We start from the raw sequence: 12,629 nt of genomic DNA, 5'->3' as shown, positions 1-12,629 counted from the left end.
GTTGCCCTTTGCCGGGAAAGCAACCTCTGCTCGCCGGTGCGTCAACCAGAGCGCCACCGCTCCATATTAACCATCATGCAATTCATTGTAATTAACAATAAATAAAAGTTAATTTGGAGCTTTCGTGACTGCAGGAATTACTCTTTGGTTCTTTCGGTAAAGTCACGTGTAAAGATAAAATAATAATTTTAAAAAATAGCATACGACGTTTCGATTGCAACACAAGCAAACATCATCAGGTATAAATGAAATAGCAACAAAAATCTAACCAGAAAACTATAGACAGACATATAAGCAGACAGATATCACAAAGATACATAGAGAGAACACATGTGTGTTTTCTGGTTAGATTTTTGTTGTTTCATTTATACCTGATGATGATTGCTTGTGTTGCAATCGAAACGTCGTATGCAATTTTTTAATTCATTATTTTATCTTTATACATGACTTTACCGAAAGAACCAAAGAATAAATAAACGCTGAAATAAATATTAAATGCTTGTTCCGATTGCGTCGAACGTCAAACAGTGACGGTTAGATTATACCTTTGCAGACCTTATGTAACATCATTTTGTACAGTAACTTTGCTATTTTTGTATGGAAATTACAAGTTAGACAGGCCTGTTTCCTTGCTAATTTGGCTGCTTTGTGATGTTCATAACGAGTGCGTGGGTCTCAGATTTTCACTCGCTGTCAAAGACAAAGATCCCCGTACAGCCTTGCAGTGCAGACTGTTGGGGCAAGTGCGAGCACGTCATGAAGGCCGGCACGGCTACACGAGGGAGTTTGTGGGTGTAGCAGTGCCGGATTATCCTCGTAGCATATGTAGTAGCTACGGGCCCCGCACTTTCAAGGGCTTTCAAGCTATCAATTCAATGTAGACTCTGTCGTCTCGACAGACCTGTTCTTCACCTGAGGACGGCTGCTTGCGTTGTGGCCGAAACGTCGTGAGAATTATTTTATTACGTTTTATTTTTTTTATTCTATTATTTCCATTCTACGTGACTTTACCGAAAGAACCAAGAAGATGAATCCCTGCAGTCACGAAAGCTTTAAATCGAAATCTATCAATTCCGGTTCAGTGATTCTGCACTTGCTCTATTACTATAGTACTATACCGCCTTCAACTTTTATGAACGACTGGGTGTTTAAGGTTAGCGATTTGTCGTATTATTTGGCTGTATAGAAAATGAAAAAATACAATTACTGTACTATGCAAGTAAAAAAATTGATGTTTTAATTATTTGTTATTTTTTAAAAATGTAGGGCCCCTTATAACATCCTGCTACAGGCCCCGCACTAGCTTCATCCGGCACTGGGGTGTAGACATACACGACGCCCGGCCGCCTTTGTCTTCCCAGTGGCGATGTTCACGCGACCGCACGAGGTAGTCATTTTAGACCGAGTCGACCTAGGGGAGGAGACCCAGGACCGGTTCAGATAATCGTCACTGGTATTGGCCGCGAGCAGGAATCGAACTCGGGTTCATAGCGCACCGCGCTAACCACTGCACCACCGCTCCCCACACAAAGACAAAGATCACCCGTACAGTCTTAACGAATCGATAGGAGCAGTCCCACCCACACGAAGTCTCCCTCACACACACACACGCAGTCTTTCTGTGCCACACACACACACAGAGACAGACAGACACGCATTGAAAGTGGACAGATGCCAGGCCAGACAAGCCGTGCACAAAACCAGACGCACGCGGAGGAAACGAGATTAGGGTGAGCTGCGTTCTTGTCCGTATCCCGCGCCTCTCGATCCTGACCGCGGGAGCAGTCGCAGCTGATGGATTTGTGAGCTTTCCGCGTGGCCCTGGGTGTTCGTAATGGCCCGTGTCTGAGCGCTGCCGTGTTCCTTTTTTTCTTTTGGAGGTGGAAACCGGGGAGATGATGAAAGAAACCCATGGAGAGGCGAGACACAGCAGTGCCCCCCCTTTTGCAACGGCGACCTGGGCTACAATCGAGAACGATTTCAAGAACGCATCGTAGTGTTGCTTCGCGAACACGCATTTTCACGCGTAACGGACGGATCTTAAATCAGCTCGTGCGTCCGTTAAGTCACGTGGCTTCTGTGTGCGGCCCCTCCCACATTTTCAACCGCCGCCCCCTTTGAAAACAGACCTCACCACTCACCCTCATACACCAAATATTACTCACCCTCACCACTCACCCTCACCACTCACCCTCATACACCAAATATTACTCACCCTCAGCACTCACCCTCATACACCAAATATTACTCACCCTCACCACTCACCCTCACCACTCACCCTCATACACCAAATATTACTCACCCTCAGCACTCACCCTCATACACCAAATATTACTCACCCTCACCACTCACCCTCATACACCAAATATTACTCACCCTCAGCACTCACCCTCATACACCAAATATTACTCACCCTCACCACTCACCCTCATACACCAAATATTACTCACCCTCAGCACTCACCCTCATACACCAAATATTACTCATCCTCACCACTCACCCTCACCACTCACCCTCATACACCAAATATTACTCACCCTCACCACTCACCCTCATACACCAAATATTACTCACCCTCACCACTCACCCTCACCACTCACCCTCACCACTCACCCTCACCACTCACCCTCATACACCAAATATTACTCACCCTCACCACTCACCCTCATACACAAAATATTACTCACCCTCACCACTCACCCTCACCACTCACCCTCACCACTCACCCTCACCACTCACCCTCATACACCAAATATTACTCACCCTCACCCTCACCACTCACCCTCACCACTCACCCTCATACACCAAATATTACTCACCCTCACCACTCACCCTCACCACTCACCCTCACCACTCACCCTCATACACCAAATATTACTCACTCTCACCACTCACCCCATACACCAAATACTACTCACCCTCACCACTCACTCTCACCACTCACCCCATACACCAAATACTACGCACCCTCACCACTCACCCTCGTACACCAAATACTACTCACCCTCACCACTCACCCTCACCACTGACCCTCATACACCAAATACTACTCACCCTCACCACTCACCCTCACCCCATACACCACTCACCCTCACACACCACTCACCCTCACCACAAACACTACCCACACACCACTCCCCCTCGCATCTCACCCACCCTCACCACTCATCCTCATACTCCACACACCACTCATCATCGCATCCCACTTACCCTCACCACTCAACCTCATACACAAAGATCCCCCGTATAGCCTTAACAGACTGTAGGGGCAAGTGCTGTTAGCAAGTACCTATGAAGGCCGGAATGGCACACGAGGGGGTGGGTGGCCAGAACCACGCCCGGCCGCCTTTGTCTCCCTAGTGGCGATGTTTATACACCGCACCAGGTACTCATTTGAGGTTAAGTCGACCTACACCGCACACAAACGACTCACCCTCACACACCACTCACCCTCACACACCACTCACCCTCACACACCACTCACCCTCACACACCACGCACCCTCACCACTCACCCTCACACACCACTCACCCTCACACACCACTCACCCTCACACTCCACTCACCCTCACACACCACTCACCCTCACACACCACTCACCCTCACAAATCACTCACCCTCACACACCATTCACCCTCACCACTCACCCTCACACCACTCACCCTCACAAACCACTCACCCTCACACACCACTCACCCTCACACACCACTCACCGTCACACACCACTCACCCTCACACACCACTCACCCTCACACACCACTCACCCTCACACACCACTCACCACTCACCCTCGCACACCACTCACCCTCACACACCACTCACCCTCACCGCTCACCCTCACACACCACTCACCCTCACCACTCACCCTCACCACTCACCCTCACCGCTCACCCTCACACACCACTCACCCTCACACACCACTCACCCTCACCACCACTCACCCTCACCACTCACCCTCACCACCACCACCACTCACCCTCATCACTCACCCACCACTCATCCTCACCACTCACCCTCACCACTCACCCTCACCACTCACCCTCACCACTCGCCATCACCACTCACCCTCACCACTCACCCTCACACACCACTCACCCTCACACACGACTCACCACTCACCCTCACCACCACTCACCCTCACACACCACTCACCCTCACACACCACTCACCCTCACCACTCACCCTCACACACCAATCACCCTCACCACTCACCCTCACCACTCACCCTCACACACCACTCACCCTCACACCACTCACCCTCACCACTCACCCTCACCACTCACCCTTACACACCACTCACTCTCACCACTCACCCTCACCACTCACCCTCACCACTCACCCTCACTCTCACCACTCACCCTCACACCCCACTCACCCTCACACACCACTCACCCTCACACACCACTCACCCTCACCACTCACCCTCACTCTCACCACTCACCCTCACCACTCACCCTCACACACCACTCACCCTCACACCACTCACCCTCACCACTCACCCTCACTCTCACCACTCACCCTCACCACTCACCCTCACACACCACTCACCACCACCACCACTCACCCTCACACACCACTCACCACTCACCCTCACACACCACTGACCACCACCACCACACACCACTCACCCTCACATACCACTCACCCTCACACACCACTCACCCTCACCACTCACCCTCACCACTCACCCTCACACACCACTCACCCTCACACACCACTCACCCTCACCACTCACCCTCACCACTTACCCTCACACACCACTCACCCTCACCACTCACACATCACTCACCCCCACCCTCCCGCTCACACACCACTCACCCTCACACACCACACACCATCGCACACCGTCTAACCACTCAACACATAACTTTACGCATGAATGCAAATAGCGGGGGGGGGGGGGAGCGTCTTTGTTTTTAACATGAAAACGGATTTTACGGGGGGCAACCCAACCCCTTGAATCATCCCCGTTATGTCAAGGATAGGCTGCAGTTAGTGAGGTCATCGCTAAGGGATGGGGGGTGGGAGCACGGATACAGGGGGGGGGGGGGGCTGAGAGGGGATGGATTTATGGTGGGGGCGGGGGGGCGGGCGCGCGCGTGCACACGAGCACACGTGCACGCGCAATCAATGGAGGCAGCGTAGGGGCTTTGATAGAACTCGATTCCAGTAGCCTAGAGGCAACACGTGACTGATAATGTATGATTTATATTTGCAGACAAAGGTCCCCCCCTATAGCCTTAACAGACGGCTGGGGCAAGTGCTGTTAGCGAGCAGCAGCTATGAAGGGCGGAACGGCACACGAGGGGGTGGGTGGCCAGCACCACGCCCGGCCGCCTTTGTCTCCCCAGTGGCGATGTTTGCACACCGCACCAGGCACTCATTTGAGGCTGAGGCTGAGTCGACCTAGGAGAGGTCCAGGACCGGTTCATATAATCGTCACCGATGTTGGCCGTGAGCGGTGATCAAACTCGGCTAGCCGGGTTGGTAGCGCAGCGCGCTAACCGCTGCGCCACCGCTCCCCACTCTACACGCACACACACACAAAGCAAAACAAAATGCACATCTGCATCACCACCGGCAACCGGTATAATTCCACAGGTCGAGTCAATGATCCTGCGTCGGCTCACTCTGCTAATTGGCCTTGCACTCGATGCAATGAATTTACGAATTTGCAGCCGGCGCGCAGTGAGTGAGTGATCGAGGGCGTGGCAGGTTCCGGGTCCGTCTCCAGCGTCGTAGCTGCCCATCCACTCACTCCTCCCCGACCACCGAATCTGATGCCCCGCATGTATTTATTTTGATATTTATATGTAAACGGACTGTCTTGTTTTTTTTAATCCTTTATATTAAGTTCGCTTGCTTGCTTAGGACCGTGCAAATCTTTCGGTCGTTTTTTAACCCACTTCCCGTGATCCAATCGAGCTGACATTTTGCACACAGACTCGTTGTGCGTGACAATGCATTTTCGTGAAAAAAAAATTTCAAAAAAATTACACTGTTTAGGAAATTTTTTAAAATATTTAATTACCAATTGTTTAATGCTGCCAGACAATCATCTGACCCATAGGTGGCAGCCATCTCAAGCCAGAGGACGAGAGGACTCTAGCCGCCACGCATATAAATGATTTATAGTGAAAAACTTTGTTTTTACGGGTTTACTTGTTTCTTCTTCTCCACACATCGCAACAGCTACCACGACCTTCGGAGGAGTTGCGTCATTCCCAGCAGGCATTGATTCAACGCAATAAACAACAACAACAACAAACAACAACACACTCCTCTGCACCGGTGTCGACGACATTCATCGTCTCCATCATTTCCCGGCGACGTACGGTGCGAAAGAAGTTTAACGTACGTGCACTAACATCAGCAGAGTCGGGGCTCGCTTGAATGCGACGCTGGTTAGAATGCCAGACGTTTAAAGTAGAGGCAAGGGCTCGTCCCTGTCAGACGTGGGTCCCCAGCTCAACACACGCGACACTCTCGAAAAACACAACACAATCAGAGACGTCCTGAACGAGTTGTGTACCCCTACGGCCTACGGGCCCTTGTGCAATTGCAGCGCCTGCACACTCGATCGCTACGCCACTAACAATGCACCTGGCCCTATGAGCCTCTAGAACTAACAATGCACATCAGGAGGGCCTTAGTCTGGCTCTATGAGACTCTGGAATTAACAATGAACCTCGAGAGAGCCTTAGTCTGGCTCTATGAGCCTCTGGAATGAACAATGAACCTTGAGAGAGCCTTAGTCTGGCTCTATGAGCCTCTGGAATGAACAATGAACCTTGATAGAGCCTTAGTCTGGCTCTATGAGCCTCTGGAATGAACAATGAACCTTGAGAGAGCCTTAGTCTGGCTCTATGAGCCTCTGGAATGAACAATTAACCTTGAGAGAGCCTTAGTCTGGCTCTATGAGCCTCTAGAATTAACAATGAACCTTGAGAGAGCTTTAGTCTGGCTCTATGAGCCTCTGGAATTAACAATGAACCTTGAGAGAGCCTTAGTCTGGCTCTATGAGCCGCTGGAATGAACAATGAACATCGAGAGAGCTTTAGTCTGGCTCTATGAGCCTCTGGAATGAACAATGAACCTTGAGAGAGCTTCAGTCTGGCTCTATGAGCCTCTAGAATGAACAATGGGCCTTGAGAGCGCTTTAGTCTGGCTCTATGAGCCTCTGGAATGAACAATGAACCTTGAGAGAGCCTTAGTCTGGCTCTATGAGCCTCGGCAATTGACACTTAAACCCGTGACCTCGTCACGTGGTTGGCATGGGCCCCGGCACAAAATGCCACCCGCCCCTCGTCCAATTCCCCACGGAATCCTGCGCAGTTGCACCGCCTGCACACTCCTCGACAGCTGCACCACTGCGCTGTACGCCCACGAACACACATTGCATTTCGGCGACGACATCATCACTTGCACCCTTAGGGGATTCCTAATTGATAAACTGCTATTTTCAACGTTGTTTTTATTCTCACCAGGCCTCACGGTGTGAACAAGTGCGATCCGCAACGCATTGTTGTTATTATTCACTCCGTCTCTCTCGCCCTCTCTACGTGCTATGAAGAAGGGCCATTGCTCGAAACGTCGCTTATATATTTTTTGGTTCATTTGAAGTCCACACGGATTGCTGTCGTGAATTGTGCTTTCTGACGGCTGCCAACGCAGCAGTAGCAGCATCATAAAATAACGTGGCACTGTATTTATTGATATGCCTATATACAGTATATATACACTACACGTGTGTATCTTCTTGGTTCTTTCGGTAAAGTCACGTAGAATGGAAATAATAAAATAGACAGACTCTGTCTACTCGACAGACCTGCTCTCCACCTGAGGACGGCTGCTTGCGTTGTGGCCGAAACGTCGTGAGAATTATTTTATTATGTTTTATTTTTATTATTTTATTATTTCCCTTCTACGTGGCTTTACCGAAAGAACCAAGAAGATGAATCCCTGCAGTCACGAAAGCTTTAAATCGTGAGAAGTATTTTATTACGTTTCATTTTTATTCTTTCCCGTCTCGTGACTTTACCGAAAGAACCAAGAAGATGAATCCCTGCAGTCACGAAAGCTTTACATCGAAATTTACACGTGTGCAGACGACTTACACGATGCGTATTCATAACGTATCATCAATCCGTGATCAATCCGTTGCTGGATGATGAAGGCCTGCCGCATCTCGCCACCCCTGCGACGATTTCGATGCGCACCACGCAAAGCACCTCGCTGCGTCACGGACACCTTTCACCGCCGCTCCATCTCCTCCGTGGATGTCCTTTAGGACGTCCGCTCTTCCATTATCCGGCTGCCGTTCCGTCACTTAACTCTTGACCATCGGCCGGCATCGGACCTGAACAAAGGTGCCGTTCGTTGCTGTCCGCTACGGCTCTTTAACCCTCTTGCGGTTCGGACCGTTTCCCTTTAAAACCCCGCGTACGTCGCACGAATCCGCGTGCCCCCCACTCGCTCCGACTCGCAACGTTCACTTCGAGCGGCGCCGTCTCTCGTCGCCGTGCGCCGTCTCCGTGATGACAATACTACAAGTCGGAGACTGCAGCGTGTGTGTGCGTGTATGTGTGCGTGTGTTTGTTTGTGCGTGTGCGTGTGTGCGCGTGTGTGTGCGCGTGTGTGCGCGTGTGTGTGTGCGTGTGCGCGTGTGAGTGCGTGTGTGCGTGTGTGTGTGTGTGATTGCGTGTGTGCGTGAGTGCGTGTGTGTGCGTGTGTGTGTGCGCGTGTGTGTGTGCGTGCGTGTGCGGGCGTGTGTGTGTGCGTGTGTGTGTATGCGTGTGTGCGTGTGTGCGCGCGTGTGTGTGTGTGCGTGCGTGTGCGCGTGTGTGTGCGCGTGCGTGTATGCGTGCGTGTGTGCGTGCGTGTGTGTGTGTGCGTGTGCGTGTGTGTGCGTGTGCGTGTGTGTACGCGCGCGTAGATCGAGGGGAGCGGTAGCGTCGTATGTACTGACACTGCGATGCAAAGCCGGCGACCCGAGTTCGATCCGCCGCTCATCATGACGACGATGATCAACATCAATGACGAAGATCTGAAACGGTTTTCCCGGCCTCCCCGGCGTGTACTCGTGCCCCATGGTGCGGTGTGTAAAAACATCAGCACTGGGGAGACAAAGGCGGCCGGGCGTGGCCACCCACCCCTTCATCGAACGTGCCGGCCTTCATTAGGTACTCGCTCACAGCACTCCCCCCCCAACAGCCTGTTAGAGGCTATACGGGGGATCTTTGTCTCTGTGGTCCGTATGCACGTGCACACACATCACGCAAACGTAAATAACCTCCTGTCGACTGTAGGGAGCGAATGGCGAGCATCAAATGCACACACGTACATGCGCACGTACATGCGCACGTACATGCACACGTACATGCACACGTACATGCACACGTACATGCGCACGTACATGCACACGTACATGCACACGTACATGCACATATGTGCACACACACCCGCGAATGCAAAGATCCCCCGCATAGCTTGCAAAGGCTATTGGGGTAAGTGCTTTTTAGCGAGCATCTATGAAGGCAACAACAACAACAACCGCCATTCGCCACTAAGTGGCGGTGACGTCACCACGACGCTTGTGCCAGGCCATGTGCACCTTGAGGCCACGTGAAGTGTCGAACGCCCGCTGGCAGGAGGTCACGGGGCAGACCCAGGTGCCACGGGTCGACTGACCGAGATGACCGAGATGACTGGCTGATGCACCACCTGTGCCCCCTACTGTGCCAACTTGCTGTGCTTTAGCCACCCGGCGCTCCGCTCGTTGTTGTGAGCGTCGCTCCTCCGCCCTCCGTTGTTGTTGGAGGGCGACTGCCTCCAACTGCCCGGTAGCATCCTTCACGAGCCTCCTCCACTGAGGCCGATCTTGACACCGCTGGTACCAGTCATCGGCAAGTCCACTCAGCTCCACGTCCTCCTGTACCACATCACTCCATCTCTTCTCTAGCCCGTGCCGCGCCCGTTTAGCCCCCTCGATCCGGCCGAACAAAAGCTGTTTAGGCATGCGGTGGCTGGGCATGCGGGCTACATGACCCAGCCAACGCAGCCTTGCCTGCCGGAGGAGCTCACTGATGGGACTATGAAGGCAACACACACACAGTCACACACACAACCGACAGACACACGTGCACACAAACACACACAGATCTCCCGTGTAGCCTCAACAGACTGTAGGGGCAAGTGCTATTAGCGAGCACCTATGAAGGATGAAGGCCGGCACGGCACACGAGGGGGTGGGGTGGCCAGCACCACGCCCGGCCGCCTTTGTCTCCCCAGTGGCGACGACTACACACCGCGCCAGGTACTCACTTTGGTACTCATTTGAGTAGCCGGTGCAGACACACGTCCACACACAGAGACACACAGACACGCAGTCGCCATGTGGAGAGGGGCTTGGATACAATTCAGAACAAAGCATAGAGGACGTCTTAAATGCATCATCATCAGCAGCAGCCAAAGCATCATCATCAGCATTTCTACGTCAATCATCATCATCAGCAGCAGCAGGATTATGAGGCTAATGAACATCATCATCATCAATATAATCATCCGCAGTTCGAGGCCAATCAACATAATCCGCATTTCGAGGCCAATGAACATCAGCAGCATTATCAATCAAAATCATCAGCAGCATCATCATCATCAAAATCAGCAATTCGAGATCAATCAACAGCAGATGCTACAGCGGCGGCATTTCCAAGCCAAGAAACATCCGTGTCAATCACCCCCATCGCGTGGATCATCGTGACTTCTGGGTGGATAAAATAGGCACCGTTTTGTGGGATTTTCTGAGTGGCACGAATATTGCTATGCGCGTTACAGCCCACACTGCATCAAGTCTATCCGCCAGTGTCCTGCAAATTGACCAAAGTCTTTATTTTCCCACACACAGACATACGAATACACACGTGCGCACACGTGCACGCACACGTGCACACACACGTGCATGTACATGCATGCACATGTGCACTAACACACAGATGCATGCATGCACACGAACGTACACAAACGTATACAAGCAGACACATATGCATGCAAACACACACACACACACGTACTAACACATACAGAGACAAAGATTCCAGCCTTCCCGATATAGCCTTCAGCAGCCGATTAGGGCAAGTGCTGTTCGCGAGGATATATCAGGGGATGGGTGCCCAGCACCACACCCGGACGCATTTGTCTCTCCAATGGTGACAAACATCACCAGGTAATCGTTTAAGGCCGAGTCGACCTAGGGGGGGGAGCTCCAGGACCGGTTCCAATAATTCGCCACTGATGTTGGCTGGGCTAGCCACTACGCCCCACCACTGATGGTGATGCTGACACACACGTACACACACACACACAAAGACCCCCCGTATAGCCTTAACAGACTGTTGGGGCAAGTGCTGTTAGCGAGTATCACCTATGAAGGCCGGCACGGCACACGAGGGGGTGGGTGGCCAGCACCACGCCCGATCGCCTTTGTCTTCCTCAGTGGCGATGTTTACACACCTTACACCAGGTACTAATTTGAGGCTGAGCCGACCCAGGGGAGGCCCAGGACCGGTTCAAATAATCGACACCGGTGTTGGCTGTGAGCGGGAATCGAACTCGGGTCGCCGGGTTCATAGCGCAGCGTAGCGCTAACCACTACACGACCGCTCCCCCTACACACGCGCACGCAATTTCATCCACCACCAGCTGTGATTGGCAGCTACCGCGGCCTGAGATGCATTTACATGGACCACTGAGCCCCCCCCCCAACCCCTGCCACTCACCCCCCCTCCGCCCCCCAGGGGGGGGGGGGGGCTTCATGTGGTGGGGGTTCCTGGTGAGGAGAGGCACTCACCCGGTGAGTTGTGGTGAGCGAAGAGTCGAGACGGGGAGCAGGACACGAGGAGAAGAGATGTCAGCCAGGGAGAGGGAGGGCGGGGTGGGTGGGCGAGGTGCGAGCGGGTGGTGGTGGTGACGGCGACGGCGGTTGCGATGGTGGTCGTGATGATGATTGTAGCTGTGATGCTGATGCTGCTGCTGCTGATGATGGTTGTGAATGTAAATGACGACGTTGGCTGTGATGCTGCTGCTGCTGCTGATGACGATGGTGGTGGTGGGTTGTGATGACGACGGTGACGGTCGTGATGCTGCTACTCAGCCGCTGGATGGAATGGTGACGGGATTAAGCAGCTCCGATGGGAGACGAGAGGCGATGGGTGGGTGAAGGTGGTGGTGGTGGTGCAGGTTGGAAAATGGATGTGGACAGACGGAAGAGGCAGACGGAGAGAGAGAGAGAGACGGATGGAGGAGGAGGAGGCGGGAGAGAGAGGGAGGAGATCTCGAGAGAGAAGCCGTGGGATTTGCGATGTACGGGAGACGAGAAAGGAGGCGGGCGAGGAGAGAGGGAGGAGAGAGAGGGGGGGCGAGAGAGGGGGGGGGCGAGAGGGGGAGGAGTTCGATGGCGATCGAAGATAAGAGCAGGAGGGAGAGCGGCAGGAGGGAAGGAGGGGGAGGGTGAGAAGGGAGATTCGAAGGGAGAGGGGAGGGAGATGCAGACGAGGAAGATGCAGAGGAGGAGGAGGGAAGGGTGATGCAGACGAGGGGCGTGGGGGGATTAGCAGGGAGAAGGGAGATTAG

The 12,629-nt window shown here is 52.8% G+C and overlaps 1 protein-coding gene across 1 annotated transcript in view; it reads right to left on the bottom strand.

The window, feature by feature from the left end:
- The window catches only part of LOC144730298 (guanine nucleotide-binding protein G(I)/G(S)/G(O) subunit gamma-13-like), an 18,635-nt gene extending 6,224 nt beyond the window's left edge, over window positions 1–12,411 (bottom strand). Inside the window, exon 1 of the mRNA XM_078610994.1 lies at window positions 11,848–12,411. The gene's annotated coding sequence lies outside the window, so the exon portion shown is untranslated. The remainder of the gene's footprint in view (window positions 1–11,847) is intronic.
- Window positions 12,412–12,629: the final 218 nt, after the last annotated feature.

Source organism: Lampetra planeri, chromosome 35 (genome assembly GCF_965212315.1).
Source record: "Lampetra planeri chromosome 35, kcLamPlan1.2.h2, whole genome shotgun sequence".
In the NCBI taxonomy this organism is placed as follows: Eukaryota; Metazoa; Chordata; class Hyperoartia; order Petromyzontiformes; family Petromyzontidae; genus Lampetra; species Lampetra planeri.
The sequence above is the reverse complement of the archived record's forward strand: the minus strand, read 5'-3'. Positions and strand labels throughout refer to the sequence as shown.